General features: G+C 47.9%; 1 long non-coding RNA gene across 1 annotated transcript; it reads left to right on the top strand.

The window, feature by feature from the left end:
• The first annotated feature begins 1,102 nt into the window (after window positions 1–1,102).
• Window positions 1,103–17,204, top strand: LOC145722065 (uncharacterized). Its single transcript, XR_014146096.1, has 2 exons — window positions 1,103–1,426; window positions 16,451–17,204. It is a non-coding gene; the product is annotated as an uncharacterized LOC145722065 (long non-coding RNA).
• The last annotated feature ends 384 nt before the right edge of the window (window positions 17,205–17,588 follow it).

The following is a 17,588-nucleotide window of genomic DNA, read 5'->3' on the forward strand; positions in this document are numbered from 1 at the left end:
AAGGGGTGCCTGGGTGGCTCAGTCGTTAAGCGTCTGCCTTCAGCGCAGGTCATGGTCCCAGGGTCCTGGGATCGAGCCCCGCATCAGGCTTTCTGCTCCGCGGGAGGCCTGCTTCTCCCTTTCCCACTCCCCCCTGCTTGTGTTCCCTCTCTCGCTGTGTCTCTCTCTGTCAAATAAATAAAATCTTTTAAATAAAAAATAAATAAATAAATAAATAAATAAATAAATAGATAAATTTCTGGTTGTCTAAACCACCCAATCTGTGGTCCTTTGTTAGGGCCGCCCTAGCAAATGAATGCAGCCTGCACCATCAATATTTGCTGAATTGTTTTTGAATAATACAAATTTGAAGTATCATTTTTAATGTCTTCCTTACACTTCATTATATGGACATTTCATATTTTATTTAACCAGCTCCTATTGTTGAACTTTTGATTGCTTTCAAATGGTTCTCTACTATAAAAAATGCCTCTATGAACACTATTGTTCAAAGAGCTTTTGGTGTTCTGTTGAATTATTTCCTTAAGCATAAATTTTCTAGAAGCAGGATTATTTGTCAAAGACATGAACATGTTTATGGCTCTTAAGGACTGCACCAATTTGGAACAATATCAGCATTGAATGAGTGCACCCATTTCCTGAAAGCCTTACCAGAATGGAATTTATCAACTTCAAGTCACTGAATTCTGAGCCAGGATTGCTGCTTTTTCCTACCTCTTAGATAGTGCTCCTATTTTTATTTTTTTTCAAGTGGGCTCTACGCTGAGCAGGACTTGAGTTCACGACCCTGAGATCAAGACCTGAGCTGAGATCAAAAGTCGGATGCTTAACTGACTGAGCCACCCAGGCAGCCCAGCTATTGCTCCTATATACTTCAAAGGGACCCCCATCCCCATTGCTGACACAATCTACCTGCCTGCCCAAGTTGTCATGCATTTCTAACTCCTGATGAAAACTCTTTCTCTGGGAAACCTGTCTTGGTTTATCTTGCATGGCTCTGATCTTTCCTATATTTTGCCTTTTCTCACACACTAATCTCTTTGGACTCTCTGCTAGGTTGTTAGATAATTGTGTGCAGTGTAGTGGGGTATGAGAAGCCCTAAGAGGAACATTCTGGAATTCCTGGTGATAAGGGCACCTTAGGCTGAAATGTTGAGATAATGAGAAAAATGTGATCGGATTGTACCTAAGCTGGTCAAGCAAGTCATGGTGCTTGCAGAGGCTTTCCAGCGTGCTGCAGGAGGGGCTAGGGATGGTGATGGGAGCAGGTGGTTCCAAATGATCAGCGTGAAGAGTGCCAATGAGGAGTGAAGAGAACTGAAGCCCTGCCGGCACGCAGGGGTCAGACAGCAAAGGATCTGGTACCATGCTAATGAATTCAGATTTCTCTACAAAGCAAGAGGAAGCATTGAAGGAGTCGAAGCAGGTCAGTGACTTGAACAGATTTGGCTTTTGTATACCTGGAAGCCATGTGGGGGATGAGTCAGCAAGGGGAGATACTAGAAGCAAGGAGGTCTGTTAGAAGGTTGTTTGTATTCCTCCAAGGGAGAGATGCCCAGGGCCCAAACTAAAGGTCCGGAGTGTTAGCATGTGTACTTGCTTAGTCTTCAATGAGTCTGGTGCGTGGGACTCCTGAGGGAGATAGGACTCCTGGAGGGTAGGGCTGTTTTATCTTCCTTACGTCTCTCTCAAGATGGTAGCACCATGCTCAGCTCACCCAAACATTTATGAATGGACTGGACATAAGGAGTATCCAGGCGGAAAAGGAACCACGGTCCTCTATCTTCAGGGAGCTCCCATTCTGTGTGAGAGACCTAGAAACCATAGAACATCTTTAGTCAAAAGGACCTGAGAGATCATCTAGTGAAACCCCCTCATTTTACAAGTGGGAAAATTGAAACTCAGAGGAAATGACCCAAGACTGGAATCCAGATCTCCCGGCTCCTGGTCAGGGACATGAGCCACTTCATAAGCATTTTTCATGGAGGGCATATGGTGCCTGCTCTCGGGAAACTTCCAGCCAGGTATGGAAGGCCCCACAGGTAGCCGGTTGTGAGGGTGGGATGCAGGGCACAAGTGCAGAGTGCAGACATCAACACTCGGTCATGGACGAACATGGGACAACTGTAGAGCGTGGTGGGTGAGGGGTGAGCAGCGATGGAACACCCTAATATGAACAGGCACTGTCACCGTGGCCTTCACCAAATGTGCACGCCACCCTCACCACGCACGGATGAGCTGATAAGGTTATTCATTCCCGTGCAGAAGATGAAAACCCTGCCGCCCGGGCTGATAAGAGTCAGGGCTCTGACTTGACCCGGGTTTGGCTGCCTCCTAAGGCGCGCTCTCACCAGGGCCCCAAGTGGCCTCCACTGAGGAGGCGCAGGGTTTGGGGTTGACAGGACTTGGTGTGGCGGCAGAAGGAACGTGGGACTAGAAATCACAGGCCTGGTTTACATCTATCTCACTCTATCCCTGCCATGCAGTAGGAGCCGTGGGACTTCAGGAAATTATTTAACCCCCTTCAGGCTCAGTCTTCTGTAAAAGGAAGTTAAATCTGCCTCTGCCTACCTTGGTTGAGAGGGTGGTTGAGCGGCTTAACCAAGATAGCATGTCAGAAATCTGTTTGTAAACTGTAAAGAAAGTTTTGTGTCTTGGGGCGCCTGGGCGGCTCAGTTGTTAAGCATCTGTCTGCCTTCGGCTCAGGTCACGATCCCAGGGTTCTGGGATCGAGCCCCGCATCGGGCTCCCTGCTCCGCGGGAAGCCTGCTTCTCCCTCTCCCACTCCCCTTGCCTGTGTTCTGGCTCTCGCTGTGTCTCTCTGTCAAAGAAATAAAATCTTTAAAAAAAGAAAAAAGAAAGTTTTGTGTCAGTGACAGGGAGCCCGAGACTCAGCATATCTTCTGAGGACTGGCAGCCACAGCCCTGCGAGGAGAGGGGTACCAGTTCCACTGGGGAAGCTGAGGCTGAGGGCTCTGAGCAGAACTGACATGGAACCAGGGCCTGTGCTTCTTGGCTCCATTTGTCATGCCATTAAATACCCTATAAACTAAAGCGTTTTCCGAATCACCGACCTCCGTGGGAGGGTTTGCTGCTCCTGGTTTGTCATAAGCCTCAGAAAACCAGAGCTGGCTTCTCCATCAGAAAGAGAGTTCACCGCCTGTGTCTGGCTCAGCAGTCTCAGAGCTCCCAAGAGGGAGGAAAGCCACCACAGGGGCTAATAGTGGACAGTTTGGGAGTCTAGAAGTGGATTCTGGCTCTGCCACTTGCTGGCCACATGACTAGGGAAGTCGCCTTACCTGCTTGAACTCCAGTTTCCTCATTTGTAAAACGAGAAAGCACTAGAAGTCCTCTCATTCGATGGGATTGGGACGAGGGGTAAATAGGTTATCTACTGTGGGGGCTTGTCCTGTGCATTGTAGTCAGTAAAAGCAAGAAATCATAAAAACAATATATATTTACTTTAAATGTTTATTTTCAAGGACGTGTATAGGTCAATCTTTTGATGTAAGGCCAGGGCTTTGGGGTTTGCTGATTGGATTCCAAGATAATTTCCTTGCGTGAACCTTGCTAGCAACGCGTAATCAGCAATTACTTCAAAGTGGAGCAACAACTTGAAGATTCCTAAAAAGAAATATGGCTATAAAATTCTTTGAGATGTTTATGACTTTATTCCCAATATTTTACCATTGTCTCCCCTATACCTAATTTAATGGCAAGTTTCAAGGGACTCACTTTCACAAGTATTTCCAAAGTCTTCAACCCAGTTCTCTTAGTTAAGGAAACACTGTTGGCTCTAACAATCAAGCTCTTTCGTTTTTGGCTCTGCAATCTTCAGCACATGGCTTGATTTGGGAACGAATTAAGTGGGAAGCAGGGGGAAGAGTGATGAAGGCACACCTACCCCTTAGCTACCTCTGCCTGGAAGTGATGTGTATCACCTTGCTCACATTCCACTGGTGAGAAGTAGAAATATGGCCCCATCCAATGCAAAGGGGTCTGGGAAATGTAGTCTAGCAGTTGCCCAGGACTTAAAGGAGACAGGTTTGCAAGGGCTAGGCAGTCTCTGCTATGGTCCACTATCACAGAAACAACGCCCTCTATCTTTGCACTCATATTTCACTGATTTCTTTGTTAGTGCCAAGACTGAGAAACTCTAATTTATGTGATATGTGACTAAATTACATAATTACAATAAGAATCTTACAAGGATCAGTAACAAAAGCAATTTGGTGAGCACAGCTCTATTGATCAGGCAGAAGTGTAAAGCATTGTAGACCATGGCCAGCCTTGAGCATTTTGTGTTCCATGCACATCCCTCATTGTGTTTTATGGAGGAAACAGAGATCAACAACTAATTAGGTTAGTGAATTAATTTAGTGCAAGTCTACTAAGAGACTTTCTACTGTTCTTACTTCATAGGGTTGTTGGGAATATTAGTGAGATAATCCCTGTGAGATGCTTCATATCACCTAATGTCAGTAGTCAACCTCGCTCAGGGCAACTGACACTCTAGGCTGGATAATCCTTTGTTGTGGGGGCTTGTCCTGTGTCTTGTAGAGTGTTTCGCAGCATCCCTGGCCTCTACCCACTAGATGCCAGTGACAGCCTCCTAGTTGTGACAACTAAAAATGTGTCCAGACGTGGCCAAATGTCTCTTGCAGAGTAAAATCACCCATGGGTGTGACTCTGCTCTTTACGGTGCCAGGCACTTAGCAGTCATTGATTCTATTTTGGTTCCCTTCTCTTCTGGATCCCCACTTCCATACCTTCCACCCAGGAGTCCTCTGCCTCAGCAATGTGACAGTGAGTCTATTAGAGGGACAGCCCCCTTGACTCAAAAATGGGAAAGGAAAGTTAATAACATGTTGGATCCATGGGGGCATTTTACCAGTTTTCTAACTGCTCTTACACGGGTGCTAGAAACTAAGATTGCCCTCTGAGAATTAAAATAGTAAAACTCATACACAGTGAATGTGGGAATAAACTGAGATGTTTTCTGGAAAGCGTGACTCAAGGGTTTGGAAACACCCTAGACTCTAATCAAAATAAATTGGGCATAATTTCAGAAAGATAAAATTGTAGTTTGTTGAGGGTAAACTTAATCAATTGTACCTTGTTCAAAGAAAGACTATGTGACAGAGATAGGGAATGACCTAGTTTTGTTTTGGTTTTTATGCTTATAAACTGCTAAAGGAAACATCCTTGTGCCCATCTATTACGTAATGATTGTACATGGGTATTTCTATAGGGTGAATTCCTAGAAATTGAATTATAACGTAATAGATATTACATATTGCCTTCCCAAAACTTGGTATTTATTTACATTTCCACTCCCACCAATGACATATGTAATCACTCATTTTTCAAAAACATTAATTATAAATCACTTTGCTTTTTAACTGTAGTCAACGTGATGAGTAGAAAATAGTAAATCAGTCTTATTTTAGTTTGCTGGTGAGATGAGTTTCTAAGTTCGTATTCTTTTAAAAAGTCTTTTTAAATAATTAGGCCATTTTTCTTATTAATTTACAGAAACTTTTATATATATCGGATGGTAACCCATTTTCCGCTGTACATGCTACAAGTATTTTTTCCAAGTCTGCTTCTTATCTTTTGATTTTGTTTATGATGTCCCAATAAAAGAATGCATTTTACAGTGGAATGTATCATAACTTTTGTTTACAGGGTATGCAGTGGAAAGCTCTCTGGAGGGACTCAGCTTCCTCATATTTCAGTTATACACATTTCCAGTTGTCAGGATCCCTCTCCTTTTCTCATCAAGGCACTGACTTGAGCCATAAAAAAGGTCATGGCAGAGAATTCAACGGTCACAATTTGGCAAAGTAAATTAATAATTTCTTGATATGGCCCGAGCAGCTCAGAACTCTCAATCCTGGCACAACAGAAAGAGCATCCCCCAAAGGGCTGCATAATTGTGCCACGTGCTTTCAGCTGGACAACCCGGACTGGAGTTTGTCCCTCTCTCACTATACTCTATGCATGACTGCAAGAAAGAACCAGCACAGTCCATTAGTCCAGGGTTTGCAGCTATAAGGTCCCCCAAAGCCTTGACCTCAGGGAGCCAGACCACGTCTAGGTCCCAAGAGGATGAGAGTGGACAGCACTAGAGGCCACTGGTCACCTGTCCTGGGAGGAAGGGACGTTCATACCACCATTGCCCTTCAGCATGAACTCCCTCCTCAACTCCATGGCCACACTACCTATTCTTTGCCAGTCCACGGATTACGAACCCTCTTCCTTACACTCTTTGATGTCTTAGTAGAGCAAAGTTCCCCAGTATGGTGCCAGGATTAGTACAAGTGTGCTCAAACCATAGTCTAAGACTACGCCATACAGGTTTTAGGGTTTTCTATCCGCAGCAAAGTTTTGGAAGCGCTGTAGTAAAAAGTCATTTGATTGGAAGACGCAAAACTCACTCAGAACTAAGCAAAAAAGAGGAATTTATTGAAATACAACGGAGGTGTTTCATAAAACCAAGGAAACACAACAGGAAGTGCAAGTTGGCCTCAGAGAGGATGGAAACTGGCAACTTCTCTCTTTTTCCCAATCCTACTCCCTAATAGAACTTTTCTGTTCCATTTGCTGATTAAACCAAACACAGCTGCCTCAGACCCGAATTCACATAACTTCCCACTTCCAGAAAGTTTAGCGTCTCTGAGCTCCCCCCCACCAATTTCAAAATCCGGAAGGCAACAATTTCATTAACCTAGCATGAGTCAGGTGGCCACTCTAGCCCTTTCTGGTCCAAAATGCAATGACGGGGGTCATGGAGTTTCATACACCACCAGCTCCTCTTGGGGCACTGAAAGAAGACACAAATGGTTAGGACAGGTGTGGGCAGAGCAGACAAACTGACCCACCTGCCAGGAAAGTCTAGGAATCTGCAAAGTTGAGGTCCCCTCCTGAGTCTCTGTGAACTCACCACAAAGGCTCTTTTATGAAGCCTCTGGGTAGAGAAGCACTGGCCTGGCCAAGGGACTCCCCCAAGAATGGCCAAGAGCTGCATTCAGTTTTTTAAACTCCAGTCATCATAATTGTGTCAATGAAGCGTGGAAAGGGGACAATGACAGTCTTAGAAACCTGCTGCTGGAAGTGGAGTAAAGATTAATATCGAGTACATAGTGTCTTGACAGCATCAGTCCTGGGGTGTCCAGTAATTTGAGTATTTCCCTTACAGAGAACTTGTTGAAATTCCTTTTGATTTGTCCTGATTCTCTGGACCTCCTTTTTCTATGGAGTACAACCCTGACATTCATGGACATTTTTGGTGGGAGGAGTGGAAAATGCCTGGATCCCTTTCAAAGGAATTACTGCAATAAAGTTGGGGGGTAACTACAGGATCTAAGGTCATCAGGAAACTGAGTGGGTACTCAAGAGTAACTCATCCCAGAGAAAAGGTGCTCGCAAAAATGTAGATTCCTGGTCTGTAGAGTCCAGATGTACCAGATGCATTTGCATTTTGACAAGCTCCCTGCATGAGACTGATGTTCACTGAAGTTTGAGAACCTCTGTCCTAGAACCTGAAGCTAGAGCTTCTTGGAATGAGCCAATTCCCTCATGCACTCGGGGTCTCATACTCATTTGGGAATGTAATGAAAGCAATGGCGCCTCTTTCCAGAAACATGCACAAAAATACCTACACAGAAAAGGTACCTGCGGTCTCAGGGGCTTCACTGATTCCCTGAAGCTCTTCTTCAAACCCAGATTAAGACCACTTCCCTGGAGAAGATAGAGACCCTGGGATGTCTTGAGGGAAGAGGAGGAGAACAGAAGGAAATGGAGGAAAGTGGATCAGGGAAGGGAGCCAGTTACACATCACTATGATTCTGGAGTCAGGAAGATTTTAGTCCCAACCCTGGCTTGGCCACCCACTCACCAGCTGTGTGACATCAGTCAAGTTACTTCATCTCACCAGGACTCAGTTTCTTCATCTGTGTCCTAACAGGATTGCAAAGAATGTTAAGTGAGATAACAAGTATCTGAAGTACTTGGCCATGAAAACTGACACATATAGTTGATGATAAAGAAGGGATAACTATTGAATCCGTAGGTCAATCAGTCAATAAATGCCAGGTTATTCTTCTGAAGAATAAAGACAAGAAGACAAACAATCTAGAAGCCCCCAGCAGGAATACACTCAGGGAGACAAGACGGCAAAGAGGAAGCATTTCCACACTAGCAATCCCACTGGGGAGAGGCTTTTCTCACTATTGTTACAAAAATCAGCATGCAAATGTGATGAGCAAGGTAGAAACAAAGACAGTGGGTAAAGAAATGGGATAAGATCACCAAACCAGAGAAAATAGAACAAATACAAGGAAGAATCTAAGTCTTGAGAACTTTAGCTCCGAAAGGGGCCTCCGGAATCAGCTGACAAGCCCATTATTAACAGAACCTTCTGATCAGCCTTTTTTCCTACATCTCTTTACATTTTGCCAGAGATAATATTCACTTTGATGCTGCAAAGCGTTAGTTTGCTTTTTGTGTTTCTTCTCTCCATAATTGAATGTTAGGCCATCCTTTTGTTATCAGCAAATTGGGCTGACAAAAAGAGCATTATAAATTGTGAAAATACAAACAAATTCTCCCAGCTCTGAAATTCTCCTTCTACTCAAATGGTTGACACAAATAATCCAGGGGGATGGAATTCCTCGAGTGCAGGAAGGAACAGAGTTCATTCTTCCATTGGCAGAAAGAGGTGGCTCCCTGCACAGTTTGGGAGACTGGGGCCACCAGCATCTAGGGACGCTCTCTCCCTTCCGGAGAGCTGGGCACTGGGGCCAAACGCTGACTCCTCATTCCTGCAAGTCTTGGGAAGGTGGGGGCAGAGGTTATGCTCCAGGTGCTCTGCCTCTGGGGTAACCTGAGAACTTTGAACCCCCTGACCGCTAAATTCCAGGCTTTAGAGAGCTCCCAGCCTGGGTAATGGGCCTCAAAGGGCCAGAGCCCAGGCAGGACACACGGTGACAGCGTGGGAGCCTGAGCGTTTGAGTCTGTTGCTGATGATGCTGCCTGCGTGCGTCACAGGGACCCTTCCCTCTGCTTCCCTGCTGACAGGAGCTGTCCTGGGCATGAGCCTCGAGAGCCAGGCCCATCTTCCCAGGGCCTCTTTAGGAGGGGGCCCAACAGGACTCGCTCCTCTTCCATTCCCATCTGTCTAGAAGGGAATCAAAACAACCAACGAGTCAAGGAAGTTAGCTTTTGAAGTCAGGCTGTTTCAGCAACCACGGTCTTTATCATGGAGGCTTCCTCACTCTTCTCTCCAGGCAAAAGCACATAACCGACCGACCGTAGCCTTCCCCCGGTCAGGCCCGCTTGGGGGGTGGGAGGCAATGCTCTAAATTTCTTCCTTTTTTTTTTTTTTAAAGAGTTTATTTATTTATTTGAGAGAGAGAGCATGAGAGGGGGGAGGGTCAGAGGGAGAAGCCGACTCCCTGCCGAGCAGGGAGCCCGATGCGATGCAGGACTCCATCCCGGGACTCCAGGATCATGACCTGAGCCGAAGGCAGTCGCCCAACCAACTGAGCCACTCAGGTGCACAATGCTCTAAATTTCAAGGCTTCCAGTGAGCTGCTGAGAAAGGTAACCTGGTGTCAGTGACTTTTCTTTAAGAAATGAAATCTGTCAACTACGCATTATGCTACTGATGTCCAAGTGCATGGAGTCATTTATTCATTTATTTAAACATGTTTGAGCTCCTACTCGATGCCAGGTTCTGGGTTAGAAGCCGGGGAGGCTAAGATGAGTAAGACATGGCTCCTACTCACATCTTGGGAACACAAGACACTCCCAGCTTACTCTAATACAACCAAGTATTAATTTGGTTTCAACTGTTGGGTGGGAAAAGAACCTAATAGTTCATAGAATCTAAGAAGGCATCAAAAATTAAAACATGGCAAAGGTAGGGAGGCCCCAAGAACAAGTGGCACCTGGGGACATCTGGGTAGCTCAGTCAGTGAAGCGTCTGCCTTCAGCTCAGGTCATGATTCAGGTCCTGGGATCGAGCTCAGCCCTACATTGGGCTCCCCGCTCAGCAGGGAGCCTGCTTCTCTTCTTCCTCTGCCCAGCCCTCACCCTTGCTCTCTCTCTCTCCCTCTCAAATAAATAAAATCTTTAAAAAAAAAAAAAAAAAGAAGGAGAAGAAGAACTGGAACCTGAGATTGGAACACTGTCAGAACTGCCTGCCTCTCTTCTCTCAGCTTCTGCCTGATCGCTCAACTCATTCTCAATAAACACCACTCCCGGCCACGTGGAGGACATCTTCCTGCCCTAGGCTTAGGTTTTCCAAAGTCCAACACCTGAAAGCACTTCATTCTTTCTTACTTTCTATAAGAAAATCCTGGGGAGCTGCCTTGACTGGTCCATTTTGTATCAGATGGCTACTCTTCGGTGAATTACCTGGTAAATAATATGCCCCCCCTCAAAGAAGCCATTTACAGTCAGGGTAAGGGGCAGCAAAATAAAGGGGGGTGGTGAGTGTCTTTGGACCAACCCCAAAAGGTGTGCCTTCATTTTCTTCCCTGGGTATGATAGTTGCCAGATCCAATGTAGGCTGCCCAAATATTGCATAGGACATATTTATACTGAAAATAGCATATTTTATGTATGTATGTATGTATGTAGTTAGTTAGTTATATTTGTACTTACAACAATTTGTATTGACAACCCTATTCCTGAGGCTCTTCAAGGAAAAGGCAAGCGGTTCTCGTTGCTGGATGGTTTGAGAGCCGTATTGCTCAGCGGTGGGAGAACGGCTAACATTCCCAGGTTAGGTTCTGTGGCTGTAGCCCTCAGAAATTGACTTGGGCTAACTTAAGCCACAACAGGGGAGGCCACCTCTTTAACGACTCCAGAGACAGCCTGGGAACGGTGCCCTTGAAGTTATGCATGTGGCTGCTGATTGCCGGGGAACTTCCAGAACAGGAGCATTTGGACGACCTCCCGTGAGAAGAAGAGGACCTGGGGCTGTACCGAGCAGACAGCTCTGCTTGCACAGTTGCCCACGTGGTCACTCCAGGGCGATTCTTCTCTCACCTCCTCGAGAACGCATAGCAAATGTGAGAGACCGTGGCTGCACTCCAGGATCACCTTGAGTTGGTTCTGATTAGTTAGTTATGTACACTCGATATTCAATATTCAGATCAGTAAGAAGTCATGACTCGAGACAACCCAGTCCTAACGGCCATCTGTCCTGTTGCCCGGGACACAATGTTGGGGGCTGAGGAGAGACACTCTAGTTGGGTTTGGGTCTGATGCCTCATCCATGGAGAGAGCAGATCTGGATCACATGGAACAGGCAGTAGGCACTTCCCTGAGGGGAAAGCAAGATGCTGTGAGCAGAAACGGGGAGAAGGCATGCTCAGGGAGGCAAAACAAGCAGATGCGTCTGTGTGTTCTGTCCGTGACAAAGAGCTGCGCCCCGTCATCCTTGCGCTCCGGTGCTGCGGACCCTGGGCGGGAAAGCTGGCCAGCTACCGACTGAGCCGCTCATGAAGCGGCCCCTTGGGCTTGTTCTCCACAGCAGCGTCGTGACAACCCGAGACAACCTGACAACGCAGAGTCAGGGCGGAGGGTGAAGACAGGGATTTGGCACTACCAGTGCTCAAAACACTTTTAGAGGAATTTGCCTTTTAAAAATAAATGAGAGCAAAAATCAAGACTAATCCTCCATCATGTCACTCTGACTCCCCTCATGGCAAGAGGCATTGGGCTCAGCCGGGGGTGGTGGTGGTTAAGAACGAGTGTACAGACCACTGCGAACAACCTGCTACCATCAAGAAGCAACGGGCACCGCTCCTCCGCGTGAACGGGTATGCACTTCGCTTCCCCGTGAAATCGGGCTGAGCGGGGCTGTCTCGACCTGAGTTGGTTCATAGGTGTGGGTCCTTCGCGTGTGCATCGTCCGATGCCTGGCATGTGGCAGAGACAAATGAGGGTCTTGAGGACAGGAACCTGGACTTGTTCCCAATAACCTGACCTTGCCTGGGCTGAGGATGGCAAAGAGAGAGGAGACGGGCTGGGGTGTTTAGAGAGTCAGGACAGCGTGCTGCTCACCAAATCATTGGCTTGTGGTGATCAAATTCAATGCCACACAGAAAACAGTGACACATAGTATGCCTTGTAAGACTTCAGTAACTGTTGGTTGTGTTATTTGTATAGGTAAGATACAAGTTCAGCTGCTGTAACAAAAGTTACAGTAATAGTGGCTTAACCAAGAGAGAGCTGTATTTCTCCCTCAGGAATGGTCCTTGTATAAGCAGTCCAGGACTAAAGTTGGCAGTTTCCCGGGGCAGAAGACCTAGACTCATCCTATCTTGTCACTCTGCCGTCCTCAACATGTGGCTTCCATCTCAAGGTCTAAGATGATTGCCCAGGCTCCTGCCATCACATCCACATTCTGGGCAGAGAAAAGGGAAGTGGAACACATGCCTAGCCCTTTAGGGTGTTACCAGAAGTGGCGTGCATCCCTTCCATTCACATCCCATTGGCTAGAACTTCATCACAAGGCCGAAGCTCACTGCAGGGGAAGCTGGGAAATACAGTCTTGGTGTCTCACTGAAATTCTGAGTTTTACCTCTAAAGGAAGAAGAGAAAAAATAAAATAAAAAATAAAGGAGGAAGAGATACACGTATGTTTAGGGGCCCTGAGCATGCCCTGCTGTGCTCTTCCTGTTGTTTCCCTGCACACAGAGCCAGAACTTGCCAGAGTCCAAGCCCGAAAACCTGGGATCTCTTGAAGTAACATAGAAATGTGGGGGAGCTTGGGACAGTTGAATGGGGGAGCGGACAGAGCTCTGTGCTGGGGGTGAGGGGAGGTTGGAAACCGCCTCCCACCATGCTCTTCTTTCCTCAGCCTTTGCCCACTGAGCTTTCACATACACCTGCTTTCCCTCCCACCCCACCTCAATTCAGGTGACTCCTATCCAGTCTCCCCCTTCCTATTCTCATCCTGTGTTCCCTTCCAGCCCATACCTTCAACCCTATCATCCCGCTGGAGAATCCAGGGACTCAAAATGGCAACTCAGATTTTCCTATGGTGGTATCTGCCCCTTGGAAAGAGATGGTCTCCTGCAGTTACTGGGACACAAACACTGGATTCCCCAGCAGCTGGCCCCAGGGCCTTCCTCACAAACGCAGGGCCCTCCGCCTCACAGCTGTATGCACTTCCTTCCACTTCCTCCCACAACCCAGGTGGAGGGGGCAGTGGGCTTGGGCTCGGCATCTTCCAAGAGACAACTGGCCTCATATAGGACAAGTCACTTCCCTTCCGGCTGGCCCAAAAGGGACAGCGACCATTTCACCAGCACACGGCTCCCTTCCACAGCTACTCCCCCCCCACCAGCCTCCCTGGCATCTCAGCACCCCCTAATAAAGCTCCCCCTGCCCCTCGCAGGCCTTCCCCCCACCTTTCTGGCAGGACCGGCCAGGCCCGCCTTCCTAATGACCCTCTGCAAGAGGAAAGCTCACAACCCCTGTTCTGCTTTGATGAGCTGACCCTGCTTTTTCCAGTCACAAGGGCAGTCTGAGGCCGAATTTTCCATCGGGAGAAAGGCGGGAGTCAGGGCAAGCCCCGGGCGGAGGGAGGGGCCTGGGGTAGCTCCGTGGCCAGTCTGCCTCCCGCCTTCTTTGGTTTGAATTAGTGGGTGCCTTGAGCTAGAGCAGATGCGGCCTGTTCTGAGAGCTCGGGGATAGAGGGAGGGAGGAGAACACATTTCTTTTTAATGGGAACCAGATTTGAGAGGGGGAAAAATGAGAATTAGAGAGGAATGAACACCCAGAAAGCCCAGCAGAGCACCTGGAGGCCTGCCCAGTGTGGCCTTCCACGACGGGTCTGCACAGCGCCGCTCCCAGGTCCCCTCCTGCCAGCCACAGGGTCACACCTCCACGCGCAAAACCCTGTCACTGGCTGCCTTTCGTTCCATCCTCCCACCGGCCCTGCAAAGCTGGCTGCCGGGAATCACTAGCCCACTCGTCCCAGAGTCTCCTAAGACTCTGAGGGATTATGGGATTGCTCAAGGTCAGCCCCAGAAGGGAGGAGCCCTGGGGCCCAAGGTCAGCAGCCAGAGGGAAGGAGAGCCCTGGGGCTGAGATGTAACCGCAGTGAGGCAATCGATCGCAGGCACCCCCTTCCCCAGTCTGCAAGGATTTGCATGGATTTGCTTAAGTTATGCATCAGTACAGACTCTGCCTATATTTAGATGTCATGAAATAACTTTCTCCTTTTTAAAACTGAGATGGGGGCTATTTTAAGGTAGCCAAAGGTTACCTATTCGTGTACCATACATGCAAAGCTGTATGGAGAATTACACAGTTTCACAAACAATCCTACAACCACACGGGAGCGCAGAGAAGATTCTTTTGTGTTTGCCACGGAGCGAGAGCACCCCTTCCCACTTTAGAAGGAAAGAAACTGCCCCCTCTCCCCCAGGCAATTAAACCTTGGCGCTGTTGTATCTGCTGTTAGGAGAAGAAGCACAGGCTCCGATCTCGGACCGAGGAAGTCGACCAGGGGAACAAAGGCCAATCAGGATTTGCCGGCAAGAAATGTAATGGCTCCTCCTTGTCCTTCCTCGCCCCTTGGCCTTGGCTTTTGGGAGGTCTGCAGGTGAGGGCCTACTGGGCGCCCGTGTTACAAACATGAGTAAGACCTCACCCTTGGCCTCAAAGTTCTCAAAACAGACGCAGCAAGTGATCAGGCCCCTATAAAGTGAAATGTGAGAAGACAGAATTACGTACAGCCACTGTGGGAACCCCGCAAGGAGTGAGGTGGAAGTGCAGGGAAGGTTCCGGAAAAAACAAATAAAAAAACTGATCAGAGTCTGAACGGATGAGGAAGAGTTGAGGGAGGGGGTCACGAGGAGGGAGGGTGTGGTCCCAGGTGTTCTGGTGGAGGAAACAGCATGAGGATGGCCTGGAGGCGTGACACAGCGGGTCAGGAGACCTGGGGGTTTGGGCAGGCTCCAGCCAAAAAGGGCCTCATGTCTGCTGAGGGCTTGCCCGCCATCCTCTCGGCAATGGCGGTTTTAAGGCGAAGAGTGGTTTGATCACCTTGAACGTGAGTGTTCCTGGCAGTGCCGTGGGGCTGACAAGCTGCACCGAGGGAGGTCTGCGAGGAGGTCGAGGCAAACATCCAGCAGAGCGATGAAGGTCTGAGTGAGGGCCCTGTCAGTAGGGGTAAAGAGGAGAGAGCAGGTCTGGGAAAGATCTAGAAGGTTAATCAGAAGCACTTAGTGAGTGGGTAGATACGGAGGGAAACCAAGGAGGAGGAAAAAAGAACATGGAGGGGCCAGACAGACTTTGTTCTCCCTGTTGGTTGGAGAGATCGGGAAGCCAGAGAGGATGATGTTGTCAGGGAGATGGGAGAAGGGCAGATTTTTTTTTTTCTTAATGGCCAAATAGAGCTGTTAGACGACCCCTCGGGCTGAGGAGGCTCCCCTGATTGGAGACTCTGTAAATCCAGCTGCTTTCAAGCTCAGGCAGCATCCTGCTCCCTCTTGAGGATTTAATTCAATTCAGTAAATACTTATTGAACAGCTACTCCTCATAAGGTAAAGGGGAAGAGACGAGAACCAACAATTATTGAGTACTTAAACTGTGTTAGCAGAGTGTTAAGTGCATTTACATGTAATCTCATCTCCCATCACAGTCCCCTCAGCCCTCCGAGGCAAGGTCATTTACCTGCAGGGCCCTGAAAGGTCAAGTAATTTGTCCAAGCTTAGGTGGTAAGATGGGGGAGGGGGCAGGATGCAAATCCAGAAGTCGTGCTCCATCTCTGAGACCCATTGTTCCTCAGGGAACCCAGGAGCTTGCAAGTGACTGATACACAAACTATTTTAAGCAAAAAAAAGAGAAAGCTCTGGCTTCTTTAACTAAAAAGCACATGAGTCAGCGGGCTCCAGGCATAGCTAGATCCAGGAGCTCAAATGATGCTGCCAGCTCTCTGTTGTTCGTGCTTATAAATGAATAAATCCATCTCTCTCCCATTGATGTTCATCCTGGCTCATATAGAAGGCAGCATGATAGTTTGGGGGTCCCACAGGCTGAATTCAGATCCTGGGTCCACCACCTAACTCGCTGTGTGACTTTAAACAAATTGCTGAGCTTCCCAGTGCCCTTGTGTCCTCATCTGTGAAACAGGTAAAATAATAGCGTCTGCCTCACAGGTTCTTGTGAGGAGTAAATGCGATTATCCCCACGAGGTGCTTGGATAGGGCCTGGCACAAAGTCAGCTCCCAACGTGCCAGCTATTATTATTGATTTTTTTTTTTTTGAGAGAGAGAGAGAGAGAATCTTAAGCAGGTTCCATGCTAAACGTGGAGCCCGACATGACCTGAGCCAAAATCAAGAGTCTGACACTTAACCGACTGAGCCCCCTGGACGCCCCACCCAGCTATTATTATTTCTGTCTCTGCTTCTTTCGAGGCAGGCCTCATTTCTCTCGTTGCAGACAACGTCCTCCACATGACCCAGAAAGATGGCCACAGAAACCCCGACTTCCCTCATCCTCAGGCCTCCTAGTCTCAGAGGAAGAAGACGTTTGCATACCTGGAGCAAATCTCAAGCGGACTCTGATTGGGTCTGCCCCAGTCACGTGCCATCTCTGAGGCTGGGGATGGAGTGTTTTCATTGGCCAGCCTGCATCTGCCCCGCGTTGCACCATGGGGGGGCGCCATGATTAGCAGCCCTGCTTGAATCATCTAGAAGGAGAAGAAGGAGGAATCCTTAAAAGATGGATGCTGTGAAGACAAAATAACCTATGTGCAGTGTTTTGCTGTGGGTGCTGTTGAAAGGGAGTGATGAGAAGATGGGGGAGGCACAGCCTCCTCTCCATGAGAACTTACAGCAAAGTGGGGAAGACGAGGCAAAGACACACGTAACAACACCAGAAGGCAGATGTTATGGCCAGAGTGCTGGTGTCCCCCCAAACCCATGTGTTGAAATCTTAACCTGCAATGTGATGATCCTAGGAGGTGGGGCATTTGGGAGGTGGCGCCCTCGTGAATGGGACTGTTCCCTTATAGAAGAGGTGCGAGAATGCTCCCTTGCCCCTTTCTGCCATGCGAGGTTACGGCCGGAACGCTGAAAGCAGGCTCTCACCAGGCACCAAATCTGCCGGTGCCTTGATTTTGGACTCCCCATTCTGCAGGCCTGTAAGAAATAAATGTTTGTTATTTAAGCCACCTAGGCTATGGAATTCTCGTTATAGCAACCCAATGGACGGCAATGGCAGATGTCCTAACAGATTGTCATAGCAAATACCATTTAAGAGAAGGACAATTGACATTCTCTACAATTTTCAGGAAAGAAGAGATCACATCCTGTTGGATGAATCAGCACAAGTCTTATGAAGAGGGTAGCAATTGAGATGAACTGCGAGGTATGGGTGGGAGGTTTCTCATGGGGATGGTGCCCATTCGATGTGAATAATTGTGTTGGGGAAGGGGGGCCACCTAGTTTGAGAATACAGGGTGTGGGAAAAAGTAATCTTGAGAGGTAAGGCTGAAAGCTGAGCTAGCAACAGCACACAAAAAATGTGGGCCAAGCTCAAGAATCATTAGATCAGG

This window comes from Leptonychotes weddellii, chromosome 6 (assembly GCF_054177405.1).
Source record: "Leptonychotes weddellii isolate Sample4059 chromosome 6, ASM5417740v2, whole genome shotgun sequence".
NCBI classification, from domain to species: domain Eukaryota; kingdom Metazoa; phylum Chordata; class Mammalia; order Carnivora; family Phocidae; genus Leptonychotes; species Leptonychotes weddellii.